The sequence below is a fragment of the Polistes canadensis genome, unplaced genomic scaffold (assembly GCF_001313835.1).
Source record: "Polistes canadensis isolate GaletaPanama2010 unplaced genomic scaffold, ASM131383v1 scaffold_339, whole genome shotgun sequence".
Taxonomy (NCBI): Eukaryota; Metazoa; Arthropoda; class Insecta; order Hymenoptera; family Vespidae; genus Polistes; species Polistes canadensis.
The window spans coordinates 53134-71018 of record NW_014569886.1 but is presented as its reverse complement, the minus strand read 5'-3'; the positions used below and the strand labels follow the sequence as shown (position 1 = coordinate 71018).

At 29.0% G+C, this 17885-nt stretch overlaps 1 protein-coding gene across 5 annotated transcripts in view; it reads left to right on the top strand.

The window, feature by feature from the left end:
* Positions 1–17885, top strand: part of LOC106791756 (IQ motif and SEC7 domain-containing protein 1) — a 73534-nt gene that overhangs the window by 26878 nt on the left and 28771 nt on the right. For 2 of the 5 annotated variants that reach the window (XM_014757649.1, XM_014757648.1), the window contains exon 1: positions 12952–13357. The exons of 2 other annotated variants lie outside the window; for them this stretch is intronic. The gene's annotated coding sequence lies outside the window, so the exon portion shown is untranslated. Of the gene's footprint in view, positions 1–12951; positions 13476–17885 lie in introns of those variants that run through there. One more of the 5 variants, XM_014757647.1, reaches the window with a different exon arrangement.

Here is a 17885-nt window from a genome sequence, read left to right as displayed (position 1 = left end):
AGAGATACAATAATTATATATATATATATATATACACGTTCGTTCGTAACGCATAAAAATGTATCCAACATCGTGACGACATTTTTCAGATAAGATAACGAAATCGAATGATTTTCTTTCTGAAAGATGTTTCTCATCTAGTCGGAAACAATCAATCGCGTACAATCTAATCATTAAATAACAGTATCATTACGAATGATCGATGATCACACACACGGTCTGATACAAATTCTCAAAATATGTCTAAACTTTATTCTACGAAAGTGCTCACGTGCGAAACATTTCTTCAAGATGTCATTTGTCCTTCAATTATTTTTCGTCGTAAAAATTATTATAGGTAAGTTTTAATTGAAACGATAAACAACAAATTAACGATTTAACAAAACATTTGATAAAACGCATAATTTGTTACATTTATATATTTAATATTTACTTAATTATTTTAATAAATAATAATATAATGTTACATACAATTATTATTATTATTATTATTAAATATTAATTTATGTATATCAAATTTTTGTAATTTTAGGTATGAATAACAATTGAATTTAATATAATCTATTTATTTAAAATATTTATAATATATCTATACTTATCGTATATAGATAGTTGACAGTGGTAATAGTTATTTCGGTTTACGATGAACTGTACGAACGTAATGCGAATAATTTATGCGAGTTTGTGGATGAAAGCTCGACACATATCTGTAATATGTGGCTTTGGATTACATGAACAGTACTCGTTTAGAACATAGAACTCTCCTAGTGCAGTTTATTTTAGCACAAGTGACTAGTCAGTAGCCATTTTCCATTCGACATACTATAGTTCAACTATCAATTAAATATACTCGTTGGAAAAACAACTCCCGTATTTTAACACGAAATATTTCTATATTCATTTAAACAACAAGTATAATTCTATTGTAATAGCTTTTAACATATATATTTGTTCTATTTATATATAAATTAATGGGTAGGTTGAGAAGTTTTGAGCTTTGACGAAAAAAAAATAATTTAATTTTTGTCTTAAATAAAAGTCAGTTTGTTAGGCAACTCAACATTTTTTTAAAAACCATCCGCGTATTTTTATTAAAATTCTATTTATATTGTTATTAGCTTTTTTTCTTTTTATACGAGGTAATTAACATGTAAAAAAGAATTACGTTAAATTTACAGACTATCAATGTAATTTAATTCGAAATAAAATTCTAATTAATTTCTCGATCTTAATCGATCGATAATTAATAGATCTTCGTGTAAAAAATTTACAAATGAAATTAATTATTGTAGGTAATTGTTAAAAACACGTATTTCGTGTTTTAATTTGTAACTTTCGAAGTCATAGACGAGACGCGACGTAATTTTTACTTCCCGAAATGTATTACGTGTGCGAATATAATTTCATGGGAAAAGCATGGGTGTAAAGTTAGAACGTATAGAGTGGTTCTAGCGTGCCTAATTATGTACGGCATTAACACACTCGTAACTACTCTAATATTTCCTTTATTTTACGAGAAAACCTTGACTATGCTAGTTTTTAAAAAATAATATTTATTTGTCGACGAGGAAACATAAAATAAATGAAAAAAAAAAAAAAAAAAAAAAAAAAAAAAAAAAAAAAAAAAAAAAAAATAAAATAAAATAAAATAAAATAGTGGATAAAAATCGATTATCGGTTTCTTGGCTTCAGATATTGCCGAGCAAATTTGCTGGCATTGCATTTTTACAAATTTAGGTTGCTGAACAGCACAATACACACACACACATATATATATTTCAACAATAACATGATCCATACGGCAGCATACATGTAATTATACATAAGTTTCAATTATATCATGATCCACACATACATATAATCTCACACACGGTTCAATGAACAGACGTCCACAAACACATACAAACAAAAAGATGTTTTAACTATAGCACGATCGATACACATATGGGCGCATACATATTCAAAAACACATAGGTTACAATATTTTCCAGGTCACCGAGAGAATTCATTTACACACACACACACATACAAACATTGTAGTATATAAATAGTAGTTTTCAAGAAAATCTTCTTCTTTGATTTGTATTAAATAAAAGTTGTCAGAATATAATACAACATTGTATATACATATTATATGCATAACAAAAATATTACAAAAATGAATTATTTTACTAATGAATTTTACCGAATAATACAAAATGATATTAAAAAAAAGATTTAATAATTTAACATTTATTATTATTCTATAAATTAAAAACTAGGAACAAAAACAGATCTAATATTTATTATATTTAAAAAATTAAATTAAAAATTGAAAATAAAATTCTAATTGAAATGAAGAAAAGTAAGACCCTTCTAATTTGTATTATTAATATTTTTCTATTGCAAATACGACCCTGTAACGAAATATATAGAATATCTGGATTTATTGTAAACGTGTCACCAAATTTCATTCAAAATTCTTAGATACGCGTTAGTATAGATATGTGTGTGCGTGTATACATCAAAGACAATTCTCTCTCCGTCTCTTTCTATCGTTTGTTTTTAAACGTTCTTTGCATGACTTTAATTGTGCATTCATTAATCTGTTGCATTTCAAAACGTTCAATCATACTCGGAACCTTTGTCACACACACTGTTTTACTCGTCATCTATATTCATTTTACATTTCGTATACAGTACAATACATAAGAATTTTCTATATTGTTAATTCTCGTTAAAAGTTAAATGACATTTTTCTAAATATTTAATATCATTGACTCAATTTTATTCAATATTATTTTAAAAATAATAATACATTAAATCGAACAATTATTTAGATACGATAAATAAATACACACATTCGCAAATATATATTGCTGATGCATATAAAGAAATGAAGAAGAGAGAAGAGATCCATGGCTCATGAATGCCCCCCATAATCTTAACTATAGATAATCAGATCGGTGAATGGTACGCTTTGACTAGGTCAGTTGGTAGATATTGCGCTATTATAGACAAGGACGTTTCCCCTACCCCTCCCAACTCTCTCAACAATCTAACGTAAATTATACACCCATACTTTTATACATATATATACATATATAATAGGATAAATTTATGGAATATGTGTTTACATTGTACAGTTTCATACATATTAAAATACAGGCCGGATCAAAATTTATTAAACGATTTGAAATTTGATGAACAATTTATAATGATCAATTACTATTATTTTTCAAACATTTCAAATCAATATTTTCTATTGTTCGCATTTAAAAATAATAATATAATTTGATAGAAAAATTTGGGAAATAAATAAATAAAGGAGGTCATTGTTTTATGAAATTTTATTTTTAAAGAAAACTTTTGACCTAGCCTGTAATTGTTTTAGCTCTTTATGGAATACGTATAAGTTTATTCTTACTCATGTGTATATATGTACGTGTGTAATATACATGAGTTTACAGCTCAGCACGCTTCTCTAACGTTATTCTATTCTACAAGGTGTGTAGTAACGCTTCGCTTCTTCGTACGCTTTCGAAAATTACGTTTCAAGAAGCTTACCTACACCTAGCGAATTATATTCCTCCCCTCCCTGTTTTTTTTCTTATTCCCATTACCCAATAACTTAGTCGATTATTAACGCAATCATCTTATCTCGCCCACTATTTCTTACTTTTATACGATATTTGTTTTTCGTGGGAGATAGATTGTATGCTTATGTTGATTATGCAGATTTGATTATTTGCGAAATCATATGGTACTATAATCATTGACTGTGTTCGGCAGTTTTTTCTTAATCAAAAAAATTAAATATTTAATGGGTATAAAAATATTTTCTATTGATTCATTTTTGTAATTTTATGCATGACTAATATACATATATATATATATATATATATATATGTTACAACTTGAAAGACTATAATAAATAGAAGTATTTTTCTCGGATAAATGATAGAAAAGATAAAAATCAGTAACTTTCTCATCATAATTCGTGTCAATTCTAAACCGATAATCAAAGTGTTTTCCCCTTTTCTCTCTCTCTTTTTCTTTTTTTCTTTTTCTCTTTCCAATGTTAACGCGTGGAATCGTAAAAAAGTATTGACGAATTTGAACGTGACACTACACACGAACTAGAAATCGTTAGGTTTGTATTATTGTAATGACGAAACACGTTGAAGATAAAAGAAAAAATATAAAAAGAAAAATCATTGCCGAGGTTTAAGAATAAAATCGCACGGCATTTTACGAAGGTAATACACCTATATATATAGATAGTAATACTACCGGAGATTCACGAACAAAGAAGATAAATGCTGTGGGAACCATTCTTTTACAACGTGGATACATCCTAACGGCCATTGTGACTTGGTAGGAAGTGCATAATAGAGCAGAAAGTGAAGTAGGCGTTTTCTTCTCTTCCTTCCAAAATCTTTTTTTTTCTTTTATTATATTCGAAAAAAAAGAAGAAAAGAAAACAAATTATTCCAAAAATTATATTTTCACATATATATATATATATATATATATATAAATACTATTGTCTTTTATATTTGTATCTTTTTACTCGACTTGGATTTTTGACTTGAAATTTTACGAGTATATTTTTTATTAAAACAAACAAGAAAATTGATTTTTTTCAAGTCTCTACACTTATTTAACCCCCACCCCCTTAAATTACAAATTAATTATTGGAAAATAATCCTTTTTAAGATAGTAATGATCAAATCGTCCCCTAGTTTTCCTAGCCATCAAATTCTAGTTTTTTTTAATTCAATTTACTTTTTACTACAATATTAAACAAGTGATACTTATTAATTCAGTTTTAATTGAGCTGAAATTTTGTAACAGTCCTAGTCTCATTTCCTTTTTCTTTTGAAAATGTTCAAGTTTTCACGAATATATAATAGTATACATAATAAAACAAACATATACACACAAAAGGAACTTTATAATCAAAGTTCTATAATAATATAATACTTATTTTATCTATTTAACTATTCGTACACATTGTTCATGAAGGAAACGTGATTTTTCTTTTTCTATTTCTTTCTTCCTTCCTTTCTTTCTTTCTTTCTTTTTTACCTTATATTATCTTTATCTTTATCTTTATTTTATTCTTTTCATCGAACAAGTTAATATTTCCGTGAAGGAAGAGAACGTTTCTTACAAAGGAAAAATTTCGTTCCGACGGTTACGTCCCCGCTTTCATTTACTATCTTATAATATAATATATATATGATGTCTCCTGTGTATTCAGAATTTCAAATAATAAGAGAAAATAAGAAAAATTGACGTTAAAAAAGAAAAGAAAGAAAAACAAAACGAATTTTTAATGTTTAATCAAATTTCATTTTATCTTTTCAATCATTGATCTGAAAGAACGTAATGCGAAAGTATTTCAATATATCAACTTGTTATTATCGTCACCATAATCATCATCATCATCATGATTATTATAATTTCTATTTAAAATATTTTAGTTTAAGCGTCAAATGGCGTTAATACTAAATTTCAAGTTACGAAGTAAGAAACGAAACGGTTCTATTTTAATATCAAAAGAGAAAATCTGTTTCGTGAGAGTGAGAGAGAGAGAGAGAAATAGCGTGCTTGGAAACAGCTAAAATTGTCGTTGACTTGGAGCCAACCTTTTTGCGAGTGACAGAAAAATATAATCCATCTTTCTTCGTCTCTCCATTTTTACCGACCGAGACGATTGATTTTTTTTGTATGTATTATTATATAGATCGATGACGTTGAACCTATGACCCGGAAAGATAATAGAGTTACTTGGAGGGGGGGGGGGAGGAAAAATATTTCGTTTATAAATAATTAAACTTTCTACTTCTCGAAATATTATACGGAAATAAAGGAAAAAACAAGGAGGAAAAGTAGAAAAACATCGAACGTTTTAATTGTACCATAACAAATTAATATTTCTTACCAGTCATCATCCGTTTTAAAGTCTTAAAAAAATTATTCTTTGCGAATAATGACAGAATAGATAGATAGATAAATTGATTGATTGATTACGTAAATTAATCTTTTTTTATTATCCAAATTTTCAAAAGGATTCTATGAGGTCTTAGCTTTTTTTTTTTTTTTTTTTTCACGAAACGTTGAAGCGAAAAATAATCCTAAAACGTTGTATTTAATATATACAAAAGAGAAAGGAAATTTCAATGTAGAACAAAAGCCATGGGAGAGAATTAAAAAGAATATAAATGATAATTTAAGAATTAATAAGAGGATTATTTAATACGTCAGCTTTTTCATTTCATCGGCGTCCATTGCAGGATGATGGTAACCTCAACGTAATCGCGTTTATGGTTAATATAAAATCAATGTTCAGTGCACATATATGTGCTAGCTAGGAAAATTATTAATTGTAATGGTGAAACGGACAGAGAGAGAGAGAGAGAGAGAGAGAGAGAGAGAAGATTAATGTGTATCGTAGGTGGCCCGGAAATTGCGCATGAACCTTGTCATTAGAATTTTCCAGGTTTGCATAACTTTCACCAAGTGCATGTGACCAACTCGTATTGTCTGTCCTCGCACGTTTATGTTTTTACTATGTATGTGTGTTAGTCCCCTGAATGTGTATAAATATACAGACACACACATATATGTGGATATACATGAATTCTATGGAAATATCCGTTTGCAAACGATATTTTATAAAATGTCCGAAACAATGGAAAAAAAGTTACGGGAATTCTATAGAATGTTCAGAAAGTTTCGGTCAATCTGTAAAATGTATTTCATTTTATGTTGTGTTTGGAATACGGTAGGGGGAGGAGGGGTATTTTTAAATTATTGCAAGTGAAACAAAACTACGATTAAATTACGATTGAAAATCTTATGAAAACGTAAGAAACTTGTTTTTTTAATTACATATACAATTTTTTCTCTAATTATCCCCTCTACACGTATATATATATATATATATATAATTATTGTATCTCTATCTCTTTTTATCCGATTATCTGCGTTCCGTGTGTGTGTGTCGCGTGTGTAACTATGAGGAAAGAGTTAGAAACAACAAAACAAAACGTCTATCGTGTGACGCCTACCATGACTGGTCCGGTTTATTGTCTTTTTGCAGACTTGCCTTTTCCAATAATCAACCCATTTAACACCCCTTTTAATACACACACACACACACACATGCACGTGCATTTGAACGGTCACGATGATGCGTGTGTATTTAACCTATTCATTTTCTAGTCGAGATTTCGTTTTGTCTTTCTTTGTTACTTTTGTTTTTTAAATTTGTTGTTGTTGTCAGGGTAATACAGTAGTATTCCGTGACCGTTGAAATTATGCTCTAGCTCATTTCACATTTAGTTCTACTGGTATGTAAATATGTACCATATTGAACCGACCTCGTTTCAATCTTCTCCTCTCCTCTCCTCTCCTCTCCTCTCCTCTCCTATCAACTCATTTTCTTCTAAAGTTCATTCACTTGAATTCCTTCAGTTTTGCTTATATTGATATTTCAATCGAGAGAATATCTTCTCAAATATTATGAATTATTTTGAGAAATATAATTTGATTTTATAAGGGAAAACTTTTCTTACGAGTACGTGAAATAATTATTACGAAAATTATTTTACACGCGTAAGTTATTTGAAATATTTAAGAAAATCTTCTCTTTAAGAGATACTTTATCGTATTTTTCAATGATATTTTCCAATTATATATGCATAAAGGAATAATTATTTTATCCAAACATATTCATAATAATATAATTTTCACAAAATGAATAAAACGTAAGTAATAAAACGTAAATGAATAAACAATTTTGAATATTTAAAAAAGACAAAATTACTATTCGCAGCAATCAAATTTTTACTATAAACTCACATAATTGTTTGATAATCCTTTAAATGGCAAACATTTATGAACTTTTTTTGTTTTTTAATGATTTTTGATATAGAGACTCCGCATTCGGATGGAAGACATTTTTTAGGTCCAGCGAGACCGGAAACTTTCTCCTATATTTAAATACTCGCATAAATAATTTAGTCGAATCTCTGTTAAACCGGTTTTTCTTCGTGAATTTCTAAAGCATGCTAGGTCACGGGTTCACAAAATCCTGTTAAGTTCATATTCGGTTAAATAAATCAGACATATTTTGAAATCTCGTTATTAAAAAAATTAAATAAATATGTTTAATTTATTTTCATTATCATCCTAGAAAATTTCGAAAATTCGAAAATTTATTTTGATTAATTATAAAACACATTATATTCTTAAATTTCTATTTATTTATATTGAATGATCCAAGAAGTTTTCAGGTGGGTTATCACTAAACTGTTGAAAATTCGAACACGTTGAAAATGAATAGAAATTTTGCTAAGCAATCCGATAAATAATTTGATATATTAATGTTTTCATTTTGAATATTATTAACGACGTTAAAGGTTTTCATCTATTCGTAAGAGTAATTACAGCCAAGACGAGATATTCAGAGTTGTTTGAGTCGAATGATGTTTTCATTTGTACCAAGCCCCTTAAGCTAAGACGAAGATTGCGTCCCTGGCACGGTTAGGGAGATTAAATTACTCTTGCTCCTTGACTTCGTTCAACGAGATCAGTAATTAGGGAAACATTACTTTATTTATGTCGGTTAAACACAATTCTCCTTCTTGGGAGAACTACCGTGATACTTGGTATGTTTTTACACACACATACAAAAATTCATTTCATTATTTAATCTTCTATACATTCGAAATCTATTTTTATTTTCTTTCCTATCCCTCTGTATTCACATCAATAAAATATTAAACGTCATTTTGATCAAATAATTAAATCATTTGTTCTTCATTTTAAATAGAACAATTTCTAAAGAACATTTATTGAATAATATTTTTCACACAATAAAATATAAAATACATTTATTAAAAATAAATCATTAGAAATGTGGAAAATAAAGAAAAGAAAAGAAAAAAAAAAATATCATATTGTTAGCATCGATGGATAACACACCCAATATACCCCCCCCCCTCTTCCTAGCTCGTTAATCAAATTTTTCCAATTAGTGTATCTGACTTTTCCGTAACAAGATAGCAAACAACGGCTAGCACGCGAGTCCTCGTCCTCGTCAACTCGAAACTTCAACAAATCGTTTACGGACTCACCATATTATCATTCACCACGCCCTTTCCTGATTTCTTTACTTATCTAACTTCCTAGAATATACGTACTGAGACTAATTGGTAGTTGAGCATAATAGTAACGAACTGACATTCATTTGGAGTATACTTAAAAAAAGATTCATTTGTTTATTTTTTATGAGAAAGTACCTCGCCGTCATCATCATCATCATCATCATCATCATTGAAGTTGTCATTTAGTCGTGAAATTTATTTTATTATTCATCCGAATCTATTTTTATCTCTTTCATCATCATCATTATCATCATCATTATTGTCATCTAATCTTTTTAATAATCACACTGTAAGAACAATGTTTTTACTTGTTAAAGTGAAAGTTTATTTTCTAATAAAACTCACATCATTCTAATCACCATATTTAATTGTAATAATTATCTAATTTTATTATTGCATTCTAGGAAAAACTTTTTTTTTTTTTCTTAATATAAATAAAAATAAAATTTGGGCAAATCTTATTAATGATTAACATTTATCATAGCCATTTATTTATTGTAAGTATATTATCAATTGATGAATCTTATTAAATTCATCCTGTTTTTCATGAGATTTTTGTTTCACTTGCCAAACGACAACTAAGCTGCCTTTCTGTACCTGGTGGTACCAACTAATCGGAACTAGTTACGTAAGTCGAGGACAACACAACACAACGAAACGAGCTGACTGACTGACTGACTGACTGACTGACTGCCTACCTACCTACCTGACTACCTGACTGACTACCTTTTATATACGATTCCTTTTACTCTTGGCACAGCTATCATCGCGAGTTGTTCGGACTTCAACTCACGTTGACTCCAATAAAGTCTTCCTTTTCTTTCTCTCTTTTTCTCTGTCCTTTTTCTTTTTTTTTTTCTTTTATTCTTTTCCGGCTTGCAGGAACTACCTTTAAAACCGCTAAACCACTGTCCTCGTTGAACCAACTACGCTCGATTGCCTTCGATCGTTCGTGAAACTTTTTCTATGCCATCATTCTTTTTTTTTTACCTCTTCTTTCCCCCACTCTTTTCTTAATTGTCTTTTCAGTTTGATTCATTATTTAGGCAATTGATTTGTCCTAATGGTCCTTTCCTTTTTATTCCGATTCAGAAAGTAATTTGTTTGGAATGTTTAAAATAATATTTTAATCGTTGACAATATTTTTCTAATGAAATACATGAAAGCATAAATATACAGGGTAAAACAATAAAAATGAAATTTTTTATCAAATGAAAACGTATCCGTAATTTTTGTTTTTTATTTTTTTTTTTTTGGAAAGGTCTAGGTCGTCACCACGTAGAATTAAAGGACTTATGATAGTTATATGGGGAACTTAAGCGACATCATTGTGAATTCGAACGTAGTGGACTCTGTAACAATGAGTGAAAGTTAACGTCGTGATTGCATGGCGAAAGCAAACGCGCGTTGTCCTCGGATCAAAATGTCATTTAGTTTCTTCTAATAGTCGTAGATTTCACTTTAAATTACTTTTTTTTTCTCTCTCTTTATATTATCATTACATACATTTTTTTCATTTAATTTTTTATTATCCCATGTAAAATAATTAAAATGAGAAACAAAAATTAGAAGAACAAAACAATTTCGATAATAATATATATATAAAATTTGTAATATAAAACAAATGTAAATAAAAAACAAAAAAAAAAAACAAATAGTAAATCGTATCGAAAGAATAGGATAAAACTTGTTTGCATAAATCTCTATCTTGTAAATTGTCTGACAGTTATAAAGTCTGCCGTATAACCACTTCCTTGCACTTACCTTCCAACCTGTCTTCGAACGTTCAAAGCTTTATTAAAAGCCGGTGATAATAGAAACGGCACGTGAAACGCGCAAATAATCGCCATTATACACACGCACACACGCACGTGAATCCATCTGGACGAATCCTCACACACACACATGTGTATATATATATATACTTTTAGTAAACTCGAGAAAAGATAGATGAAACATAGGAAGATGAGAAGACTGACTCGCTAATTCTTTCACGTTTTTACAATACTTTGGACTTTTACAGTCGTGTTCGTCCCTTACAAAAACCCAACCTTCCCATCCCCCTTACACCCCTCACACAAAGAGACAGACATATATAGACACTCTTCATAATCACAGACGTGAAATTATTCGTGAAAGCAAAGACGAGTTGCCTGCCGATCGAAGTAGCGTTTTTCGTGCTTTCCAACGTGCTGACATGTTCCTCGAACAATGTTGGAAAGAGTTAACGGGGCTGAAGGGCCAGGGAATGGAGAAAGAGGAGGGGCAGGGGGGTGTCGGTAAAAAGCAGCACGTTTTAGAACGAATCTGAGAGAATGAGAGAGAGAAAGATAGAGAGACAAAAGTATCATTCCAGTTGGAAGACAGAATATTCAAGCTTTGTGTTCTGTATACAGTGAAAACGGTCGCAGTTCCGTCAGACAAAAGTAGAAACGCAGACGGCCAGGCCCGCTTCTTCTTCTCTTTTCTCTTTTTTTTCTTTTTCTTTTTATTTCTCCTTCTTTCTTTTTTTTTTTTTTTTTTTTTTTTACTTGGAAACTGTAATTATTGTATGCGTTTGTTTGGTTGCATGTTTGTGAGAGAGAGAGAGAGAGAGAGAGAGTAGTTCCTTTCGGGATTTAAGATGATGATGATGATGATTTAAGGAAAAATGTCTCATCGTTAAGTTCGACAAATTATTCCCAAAGATTTTCCGGGGGGGTTTTTTTTTTTTTTTTTTTCAAAAAGGAACAAAATATAATCGAAGATTCTTTTTGGATTTCTCATTTTGGCTATACAATTGTTTCATTATTATTAGTTATTTTATATATATATATATAGCTTTTATTTGTTAATTATTAACAAATAAATAGGATTAATGTTTCGTAGTTAAATTTTTTATATTTTGTAATTTAATTGTGTAATGTGTGATTTTCTTTTACAATTACAGGTAAATAATGTTATACTTATTTTTGATTTTTCTTTCGTAGCGTTAGATTCTCATAGCTGATCTATCGGTCCATGAAATACGCGCTTATAAAACGAGTGAATCCATTTTTTTGCCGTTTTTCTACCGTCTATCGAGTAATTCCGAAGAAATAACTTCGAGAATAGATTCGAGTATGAAACTTTCTATTGAAATTAACACGAGAGAGAAAAATTCTATTCGAACTATGCATTTAGAGTTTCTAATATAAAAAGAAAGAAAAATAAAAAGAAAAAAAAAACAAAGGGAAGAAAGAAAGAAAATAAATAATGTTAGATTCTCAATTTCGCGTTTCTTTCTTATTTTCTACGCGATCGTTTAATAGTATCGTTATTCGAGAAATCGCGTATTCTCTTCATGTTTTTTTTCCTTATTTTTATTGAAAATAATCAACGTTAACTACACATTATTATATCGATTAAAATAATTAAATCAATGAAAAAATATATTAAAATAAGAATTAAAAGAAAATACGATAGATTGTCAAATTTCTAATTAATCGTGTATCATGAATAAAATAAAAAGATCACACGACAGATATTACAAATATTCGTGAAGAGTTATATAATAATAATAAACGGAGACAAAATGGATAATAAAAAATAAGAAAAACAAAAAAGTAGCTCGATTTTGATTGTTTTTTTTTTGTTGCTGTTGTTAGAAGAATTTACGCGAGAATGATCATAGGATACCGATGGATATAGGAAATCATGATCCACAACCGTAACACGAGTTTGACTAGGCACGAGCCTGCAAAGAACCCAAGTCGCGTCACCGTCACACACACACCACACAAGCATATACAGAAAAAGACAGAGATAGTAGTTGAATAAAGATAGATAGAGAAAGAGAGAAAGGGAAAGAGAATGAGGTGGGGTACTCTGAACAGAGTACACTTAGTGGTTTCGAAGGCTCATACCGAGTACAGCACAACCAGTCAAGTTGAAACCGCGAGAGAGCTGCGATACTAACTCGCAATTCTCAACTCTCATATTTTTTTTGTTCTTTATCTTGTCATCTTCGAAATATCATTTTTTTTTTTTTTTTTTTTTTTTCAAAAAATCTCTTTCCTTCCCCCCCCCCCTCCTTTTCATATTTTCTTTCATTCATTCTGAATAAGTAAGTGGGGTGCATCATCCGGGGGGTTGGTTACCAAGTGACACCAAAACAACAAGTTTTTATTCTCTGCCAAATTTTTGTATTGTTTCATTTATGTCGAGTGTGATTCTGATGTGTAAGTGTTGACGACGTTAGTGATACTCGAATGTTATCGTGGGTGTTTCTCGTTTAAGGTGTCAACAGACGAGAATATCAACGAGATTTCTATTCCTGCGAAGATTTTTTACTTTAGCGTAACACTCCAATTCTTCTTATTTTTTTTTTTTTTTTGGAAATCGTTTCGAGAGATTCTTAAATGTTACTTTTTTGTGTGTGTCTATATGCATTTTTGGGTTCACCTTCTTATCCCCTTTGGCATGTCTCTCAAAGTTTCATTTTTGTTGTTGTTTAGAAAAGTTAAAGCAAAGAATCCATTTGAAATATCGATCTGTAATATTTCGATAGAATTTTTACAATTTAAAATAAATAAACACTTTTGCAATATTAATAATGCGTCCGCGTCATTTGAAGTATTAATAAAATAAAACAAATGAATAATACTGTTAAATTATTGAATTATATTTGTCTTAAGTAGGATCGCGTTGACGTAAATCGTTTCTTCACACATTGAAATAATAAAATAATTGTATTTTCTTTTTGTCCTCCGGTATGTCACGACGACGAGACGTTCGTCCGGAGGTCATTTTAAACGCGTTTGCCATAAATTTATGATAATCGTCGAATGTGTTCATATTGACGTCGACGTGCGTCACGATTTTTACTGTCACACAAGAAGAAACTTTGCTTGCTTGCTTTGCTCGCTTGCTTGCTTTGCTAGCTTGCTTGCTTGCTTAATTTCTGACACCAGCAACACGTTGCTGTTACCACTTTCGAAATACTTTAAGAACATTTCATATCGATTTATGTAGTGCAAAATAATGACAAATTTCTCCTTGATTCACGACAATTATCTTATCTTTCGAAAGAATATTATTTTGTTATATTTAGGATGAGTCTGATGTTTTTTTTCAATTTTGGACGGTTCAAAGTAGTAGTGTTATATATAATACTTAATAAGAAGGTATCATGGGGAATTTGAACATAAAAAAAAAGAAATAGAACTTAATTTTGATAAGTTTGACGTTTAAATTTTATTTTATTTTTATTTTTATATTACGAAATACATGAGACTCATACATTATAAAATATTACATGTTACCTTAATCTCTAAAGTTCAACATCTTTTTTCTTTAAGCAGACATACATTTTTCTTTTTATTTCTAATATTCAAAACACAAAACATCTAAACTTCGTTAAGTCTTAATCCGTTATAATTTGAACACTCAACTAAACTGTTTATATATAATTTTACAGGTATATAAGAGATGTTAAATATTTTGTATCGGAAGCCCTCCAAACCCGAAAGGGACGGAGTATAAATAAATAAAAAATAATATAATTTTACAGTTAGAAAAAGTAATTGATTTTATAAATGAAAAACGTAGATAAATTTGATAATACTCGATGGAGTTTAGGGAAAAGCGAAATGAATTTTTAAGCGAACGCATTTACGTGCGAATGTTTCGATTCGTTCGTCGAATTTATTATGGCTTTCGATAAATCTTATGCATTGTTATTATTCCGACGTATCTTTTTTTTGCAGATTCTTGTTAACGAATATGTCAGGGTTGAAAGAGATCGTATCGAGATCGTTTTATTCTCGTATCGATTAGCAACTTAATGTGTGAAACGTGTTAATAGTTATTATTTTCTTGAAACCTTATATAAACCATTTTATCCCTCTCTTTCACGTTCTATTTATAAATTAGTGATATTATTTAAAAATTTATTAGTATCGATATTTCATTTAATTATATATTTTTACTATTGGTCGTGTTGTGAGTACCTATACAGTAGTCAACGTGTTCAATATTTTTCATTTTATAATTACCATATATGAATATATAAATGACCAAGTTATCATATAAATATAAATAACTTATTAGTAAGTAGTTTATATATATTTATAGAAAGAGAAAGATAAAGAGAGAGAGAGAGAGAGAGAGAGAGAGAGAGTTTGGCTTTCGAAGGAAATTTTTTCGAGTTGACATAGTTTTCACATGAATTAACTATATATATATATATAAGCAATATAACTAATGTATTCTTATCGCAGTCGTTGTAAGAGACTAAAATTCATCGTTCCTTGGATTCTATTTTGAGATAGAAAATAAAAATGAAATGAAAAAGGCCATCCGAGCAAAGCAATCTATCCAACGAAAGCTTTGAAGATAACTACGAGATGAATCTTTGCCACAAGCGAAAGGAAAAAGAAAGATATCCATAGAAAAAGATACCACCATACGAACATACACAAATGGATTCATTTTGAAAGAAGCTAAAAATATAGGCTGACGGGAAAGATATGATAGAAAGAAAACCGAATACGTCTAAATTTTGAAGAAAAATAGAGAAAATATATATAACATATTAATTGTTTGTTTGTGTTCATTTATTTAATTAATTAATTTATTTATTTTAGTTATATTTATAATTACTTTTATTTCCTTTCTCCCTCTCTCTCTCTTTTTTTTCTATATATTTCTATTTTTATTATTAATAATCGATATCTCGAAATGTGGGTTGAATATTTAGATAGCACAGACGAATCGATCCGAATTTTACTTTGATAGAAGTCGTCGGTTAAAGTAATTAACAACGAAAAGGTCTCCTTTCTACGTGACGACGACGACGTATACTCGCTATTTATAAAATGTGTATCCTGTTAGACGAGTTACTTTATAAATCATATCAACGAAACCAGATTTATTCGCTTCGTTTAACTTTATATATTTGTTTATTTCAATTTAACTCTTCTTTATTTTTCTTTTTATTTTGATATCACGAGAAAGGAAAGTACAACAAAAAATCTAATTTCTCGAATATTTCATATTTTTTTTATTTTCATTAATTTTCTTTATTATTAATAATTATTATATAACGATGAAGCCCAAAATCAAAGAAAAATTGGAAAAATTAAATCTAATAAAATTGTCATAATGAATATGGAATTATTTTTTAAATATGTTTAAATCTTGTGGTTTAAGGTATTACATATATATATATATATATATATAGAATTAAAATAGTATATACCTAAATAAAAAATATATTATTAATTGTGTAAGTATTAGAAAAACACGGAACGGGAAATAGAACTTGAATAAATCAAAATTTAGAAGAAAAAGAGCGAAATTGTTCTCATCTAACGTGATTCAACGACGGACGCATATGTTTTTGTATTCTTTTGTTCGTATATTCTCATGTAGAAAAAGATAGAGAAAATAACATTAAATAAAAGAAAGGAAAAGAATTGGTATGACGTAAACGACTATTTCTCTCGCAAATTGTGGATGCATGCGTAAATGCATGCGTGGATGCATGCGTGAATGCATGTGTATTATGAGTATGTGTATATGTGTGATCGGCTATTTCACTCGTGCACACTTTAACGGTACTCACGATACTATTTCTACTACGAACGTGAAATCCACGTGTTCTATGCGTGTACATAAGCATATCGTGTCAAACGTGATTACCTTGGTTCTAAAGAAATCTTCGATAAGGTTTGACTTGTTGTTTTTCAAAATGTGTGTGTGTGTATGTTTTATCATTTTTTCTTTTCCTATTTCTAGCAGTCGATGCTAATTGCTTTCTAATTTCCTTTCTTTATATATATATATATATGTAGAATCGTAGATAGTGCTACTAATGTATCTCTTAAAATGTGTTCCATTTATTTATTTAATTTTTTTTCTTTTGAAATTTTGATTATCTCTGAAAATTTCCATTTATACTTTCTTTGGTTATAAAAAATAAATAAATATGAGAGAAAAGAATACTGTAATACTTAGATAGAAGAAGAAAAAAAAGAAAATAGAGAAATAATTTCATTGAAAATTCATTTCTTTTTCGTCTAAAAACAAAATTGAAATTGACTTGGTTTGTGTATTAAAGAAAATACAAATTCTGATTATATTTCTTTTATTATACTACGTGATTCGCTCGTAGAATAGGAACGCGTTCTTTTCATTTGCATAATCTTCTTATTTGTTGTCTCGCTCTTGCGATCTCATTCGTTCGTCCTTCTTTCACTTTTTATCCTTCTTATTTTTATTTTATATATTTCTTTTTTTCTTTTTTCCTTTCATGAAACGAACGTGTCTCCTTGGTCAGACGGGGGATGACCATGACACGACACTCGAATTCAGTAGACGTGCGACAAAATGTTGTTTATTAATGATCTCTATCTAGTTTTATCTTTCAATCATTGTTATCGATATTCTTTTCTTTTCTTTTCTTTTTTTACAATTAATTAATATATCATTTATATATGATTTCACCGCGCGCGTCAAGCTACCGTAATTTGTCAACATCGATTAAATAATTCATTTATTTAGAATCTTTAGAAAGATTTTGATCAAAGTTTATAAAGACACGCAAACATGTATGTATTCATCAATCATAATGCTTTATACAATTAGAAATTACCCCATTACCCTAATAGAAAAATTATTACTTCTAGTAATCATATTGTGATTTTAAAAAGAAAGAAAAAAACAATAAAATGAACTTTTGAAATTATTAATTACAATTTTTCTATA